The sequence below is a fragment of the Macrotis lagotis genome, chromosome X (assembly GCF_037893015.1).
Source record: "Macrotis lagotis isolate mMagLag1 chromosome X, bilby.v1.9.chrom.fasta, whole genome shotgun sequence".
In the NCBI taxonomy this organism is placed as follows: domain Eukaryota; kingdom Metazoa; phylum Chordata; class Mammalia; order Peramelemorphia; family Peramelidae; genus Macrotis; species Macrotis lagotis.
The window spans coordinates 687,160,069-687,166,304 of NC_133666.1; positions in this window are offsets into that span (position 1 = coordinate 687,160,069).

A 6,236-nucleotide genomic window follows, 5' to 3' on the forward strand; every position below is an offset into this window, starting at 1 on the left:
AGATCTGAGTTCAAATCCAACCTCAGACACTTCCTAGGTGCTTGACCCTGAGCAAGTCACTAAATCTCTGTCTATCTGTTTCTTCAACAGCAAAACTGTGATAATTACAGCACCTATCTCCCAGGGATCAAACGAAATAATATCTATAAAGCACTTAGTACAGTAGCATAAAATAGATGCTGTATAAATGTTAGCTTAATATTAATATTAAAAACAGCTTTGGGGGCAGCTAGGTGGCACAATGGATAGAGCACTGACCCTGGAGTTAGGAGATCCTGAGTTCAAATATGGCCTCAGACACTTAATAATTTCCTAGTTGTGTGATCTTGGGCAAGTCCCTTAACCCCATTGACTTGCAAAAATAAATTTAAAAAACCAGTTGTAAAACTTCAGAAGCTACATTATAACTGAGGGGAACATCTTGCTACCTTCCAGGTGCTGGGTTCTTTTGGCACCACTGACACTTGTGTCCTTAGCTCAAGCTCATTTCCTTCTAGAATCTAAATGTGCCTACTAGAGATTGGATCACAGGCCTGTTTTTGTTTTGGGGGGGGGGGTTTCTTTATCCAATTGTTCTTACTACTCTAGCTTAGTAAATAGCCAATTCTAAAAGCTAATTATGTCTGGCTGACTAATTGATTATCAGTCGATATAAGTAGATAATCATTGGGGGCTTGGGAGCTATTTCCAAAGAACACACCCCACTAGAGCCCAAGAGTCAGCTGCTCTCTGGGGATTCAGTTTGCCTGGATAAATAGGGGGTGGAGATTAGAAGTCATGGAGGATGTGCTATGAGATGTAGAGAGCTAAGGTATGGCGACAGGACATGATTAGTCCAAGGTTATACAATGATAAATAGGCAGATTCTAAGAGTCCTCCCTTGTTCTCAACTATTTCCACAGTTGGATGCTGTTATTTATATTTGAGGGATTGGGTCAACTTCTTATGCACATCTTTGATGCTGTTTTAGGCCAGTTCTTTCAATGCTTCCTTAGGTAGCCTGGTGGTTATAGGCTTGTCAAGCCAAATAGAATCTGCCTGAAGGGGAGCATTTAATTTAACCCAGTTACTCCCAGATGAATGACCAACTGTTATAGGGATGTTATAGGGAAATTTCTGTTTCAAGTCTCAGTTGAATTAGATATCCTCTGATGTATCAACCATCTTATGATGGTTTTGGATTAGATAGCCTCTGATGTATTGACCATCTCTGAAATCTTATGACCCCATGACTTTTATGTCACCTCAACAATATTCTCAGCTGAGTGGGGTATATGGGGTTGTTCTTAGAGGATGGGCTGTTGAGATCTTTCAAGGTTACTTTTCCACCTTTGGTATCTCCAAGTCCCCCAACTCTCACCTGTGGCTCCAAGAAGCTGGATCATGCACAGTATTCAGGTCTCAGTGAAACCATCATGGAAGATGGGCTAAACCAGGTTGACAGAAGCTGACATGCCTCAAGCCTATCAATAAGTTTGGGAGAGATGCTATGTTCTATGCAATTAAGACAATTCTCTTGCTTTCCATCCCTACTCTGATACATACACCAAACATATAACTTGATTTTTATCCTTGGCATTTTTATCCTTTTATCCTCTATGTTAAAAGAATATTGATTCCCTGGGACTGGACTGGACTGATAATTCTGATTCTCGGGGAACTGACTTTTAATAGTTCTTTCTTTTTTCTAAGTAAATATGGGGCCCTTCTAGACAATGTTCTATCCTACTCAGAGGTTATTGCTGTTTGTCCTTTTTTCAAAGAGGACCAGTGACATCATTTGTGATGTCTCGACTTTTGAGTGAATTGGATTTAAGTGAGGCAGAGCTATGCAAAGTTATCAACCTTACCAGAGTCATTGAAATGAAGCAGCAGGACAAAAGTCAAGATGGCTCGAGGTGGCTCCAGATATAGTGGATGACCTTGAAGTCTTTGATGTCTGATCAATCTCAAAGCAGTTGCTTCAGTCACTTCCATGGCCATTGGAATAAATTGTCCTCATCTGCCCATTCCACCAAGGCAAGTCTTCACATGCTTAAGGTAGACACCTCCCCCTTTCCCCCAAACTCACTGACAGGTTTGAGAAATATCAGTTTCTGTCAACCTGGTTTGGCCCATCTTTGGTGAAGGTTTCACTGAGATAGGACCACTGTGCACGATCCAGCTTCTTGTAGCCACAAGTGAGAATTGGGGGACTTCAATTCACCAAATGGGAAGAAGTAACCTTGAAAGTTCTCAATAACCCATCCTTCATGAACAACTCATACACCCCACCCAACAGAGAATATTGATGGGGTGACAAAGAAGTCATAACATTTCAGAGATTTAGGAGAACTTGGAGACTATGCCTTTTTTTCTGTTTATTATTTCTTATTTATCTTGCATATAGACTGTATATATTTGTTTGCCTGTTGTCTTCTCCATTAGATTGTGAGCTCCTTGAGGGCAGGACTGCCTTTTCCTCCATTTCATAGGTGCAGATTCCATACTTAGGGAGTTGATATTTTGAAGTCACATATACAAATTTCATTTATATAAGCAGTTTAAAATATTTAGTATATAAAATATAGATCTCCTTTTTCCTTCAGAATATACTTGGGAAAAGTGACATTTCCAGACATGTCAGGGTGGTATCACAGTCAAGCCTGTTGAATTCCTTGAAAGACTCTTACCAACCTTTCTATATGGGAAGCTGACCTGATGTGTTTCTCTTTCTCTTTATAGATTAAAAGGGTAGCTTGGGCAATGGTCAGAAAACAATATAATCTTGGATTCTTTCACTTGAAATAGAGTAATCAGCAAAACACCTGGCAGCTTTCTTCCCTTGAAAGGGATTACATTTGCTAATTTGTTGACAGAATATGGGACCTGGAAAGTCAGACTGTTAGAACATTTATAGGGAGCCAGATCACAAGGCAGTAGAATATAATGAAAGAATGAAATACTTGAACCCAGGTCTTCTGATTGCAAGTTCACTAACAATACTTTGTTATGTTGGAAAAAAAGTTCCTTTCCTGGATTTCAGTTTATTTTTCTCCAAAAAAAGGGAGTAGATTGGACTAGATAATTTCTAACACCCAGATTTGACATTTCCTGTTCTAAGGCCATTTCCATTTCTGACATTCCATGATTTAGAACCACTCCTAGCTCTAAAAATTTCTGTCCTAAAACTCTTTCCAGCTCAAATATTTTACCTTCTTCAGTTCTAAAGTATTTTCTAATTTTAGATTGTGCTCTTAATAACTTGTGATGGGTAATTTTCTTTCCTTTTTCTTTTTTTTTTTTTTAGTTTTTGAAAGGCAATGGGGTTAAGTGACTTGCCCAAGATCACACAGCTAGGTAATTATTAAGTGTCTGAGTTCACATTTGAACTCAGGTCCTTCTGACTCCAGGGCCAGTGCTCTATCCACTGTGCCACCTAGCTTCCCCTTGTGATAGGTAATTTTCAAGGCAGATAATCCAGAGCAGGAGAAAACAGATTGCTGACATGTTATTATTGAAGATGAAGGTGGTGATTGTTTCATGATATGATTCTAAGAACAATAAAGGTATTAAAAATCATAGGATCAGTGATTTATAAGTCCATGGGAAGATCAATCCCTTCATTTTACAGAGGAAGAAACTGAGGTACATAGAGCTAAAGTGACTGAGGATAAATGTCATAGCTTTTCTTTACTGAATCCATCATAAGACCAACTTAACTAGGCTTCCACGTGAGGTAGCCCCAGAGCTCAAACCAGTCCCCAACAAAGACAACTCTCATTGTGTGACGACCTCATTCTAGATGATTTTCCCTTTTCAGGATTCTATTAACTGCCATCCACTGCTCCTATAACAAGACATCAGTTACTGAGTGAAATGATGGAGCAAGGGATGTAGAACATGCTAAAAAATATTAATCTGTGAGTGAAAATGATTTTAATTGGATTTCGCCTTTGGGGTCGTGTCCTGGTTCCCTTTTCAATCAGAATTGTCCAGTCAGCAAACCCAACGGCAGCCTTTTCAAATTGAAACTGTGATTGGCTCGCAGAGGTTAATAGGAATGTTGGAAAATAAATAGGTTATTGATTGATAATAACAATCAGCTGACTCCAGTTATACCTTGGTGACCTCCACCCCCCTGACTTTACAGCAAACTCAGTTAGCATCTAATTATGGCTTCGTTTTGCCGTGCTATGTATTAATGAGAACATTAGGCTACAATGGGGGATGGGGATGGGCAAAGAGAGTGGTTGGTTCTAATTTGAGAAATTAGCTGTTTTTATAGTATGTCAGTATGGTCTGATGTCCATTTTGTGGGTCTACCAGGTTCTAATAGAGAGCAAGATATTTGTTTAGGCAAGATTGCATAATTTGGACCAAGGGCTAAATAAGCTCCTTTGAACATTTCTTCATCTGCATAGTCTACCAAATAAAAGTAAAGTCTACCAAATAAAAAAAAATCAAAGTCAACTGTAGATAGACCAGACAATTACCAAGGGTGTTATCATCTCTCATAACAAACTCAACCCTCAAAAGTTTTCATCAAAATCTTCTACTGGGCTGGGTCAGAGTACATCCTTTGGCTAAAGATTGGTTTTCCACATCCTTTTTACCATCAAAAGTGTTTATCAGCTAATTGAAGGCAGAATGGAATAGTAGGAAAAATGTCCAACCTTAGAGACAGAAGATCCAAGATTGGGTCTGGGACCTTATGCTTTTGAGTCACATGTGATGGTGGACAAGTCCTCTTTGAATCTCAGTAGCTTCTTCCATGAAATGGTCACACACTGGATTCTTGAATATTTTAGTCCTCAGGACCATTATGAGAAAATCTTGTTCTGAACACTAAAATTCTAGAGCAATGGGAATGATGATTTTAATAATTCCTAGAGCTCCACACTGTAAACATAAGTTATATTCTCTACCTTCTAAGATTTCATCATACAGTTGGGGAGAGAAAAGATACACAGATTTCAAAAAGACAAACACAAAAAGTGAGAAGAGATTCCATGAACTCTGGACAAAGATGTGATATATATATATATATATATATATATATATATATATATATATATATATATATATATATGTATGTGTGTGTGTGTCGATTGAATGATTTATCAAATTGAAAGAGGATGAGGAGCTAGAAAGGGTGAGTCGACATTTTGGAGAATAGAATTGGGTTCCTTGTCTTGGCAGATGGGATAAATGGCACAAAACTATTTAATGAGGTAAAATTTAAGATAGATCACTTTAATGCCCTATGTCAGGTTTTAAAAAAATCAGCTGTCCAACAGAGGGGAGCCATGCTTAGATAAAAGTTTGTATAAGATTCTCTTTTAATGCACCGAATATTCATTATAGCAATACAATGTATACATTTATTATTATAGCCAGCATTTTCACAGAGCTTTATCATTTATAATACTTTACAGACATCTCTTTTGATCCTCAGAATAACCCTGGGAGGCAGGTGTTAGCTATTATTTCAATTTTATAGTTGAGGAAGGGGCAGCTAGGTGGCAACATAGTGGATACACCACCAGAATCAGGAGAATTTGAATTCAAATCAGGCCTCAGACACTTTACACTTACTAGTAGGTGATCCTGGGCAAGTCACCTAACCCTGACTGCCTTGTTTCCAAGGGCCCCCTGACTGCCTTGTTTCCAAGGGCCATGTTCAATCTTGCTGATCCATATTGGGCCACTGGATCTAGATGGCTCTGCATGAGAAAGTGAGGCTGGTGACTTAGCACTGTACCCCCTTACTCAAGTCCAATTCAAATTCAGGTCATGGTATCACCTCCTGATGTCATAGTCTTCTTTGAGAATGGAGGATCAAATAACAGCTGAGGAAACCAGGCCAAACGATGAAATAACTTGCTCAGGGTCATAGGCCTGAGGTGGGACTTGAACTCCAATCTTTCTGACTCTAAAAACTACACTCAAATCATTGAAACACATAGCTAACATTTGAAAATCATCATAGGTCTAGTTCACTCTATTGTGCCGTTTCATTGCCTCCATTAAGCACCTATTGTGCATGAAGTATCTTGATTTGGCCTTTTCTCTCAAGGAATTTAATAGGTTGCCAAAATATGACAATAATACCAATTTTTGCATTGTTGAGAAAAAAATTGTTATGGGAAAGGCTAGTGTCACCTTGGTGGCTGAGGGAGGCTCCATTCCCATGGCTATCACTCTAGTTCAGACCTTCATTGCTCCTAGCTAGGATCTCCTATTTGGTCTCTCTG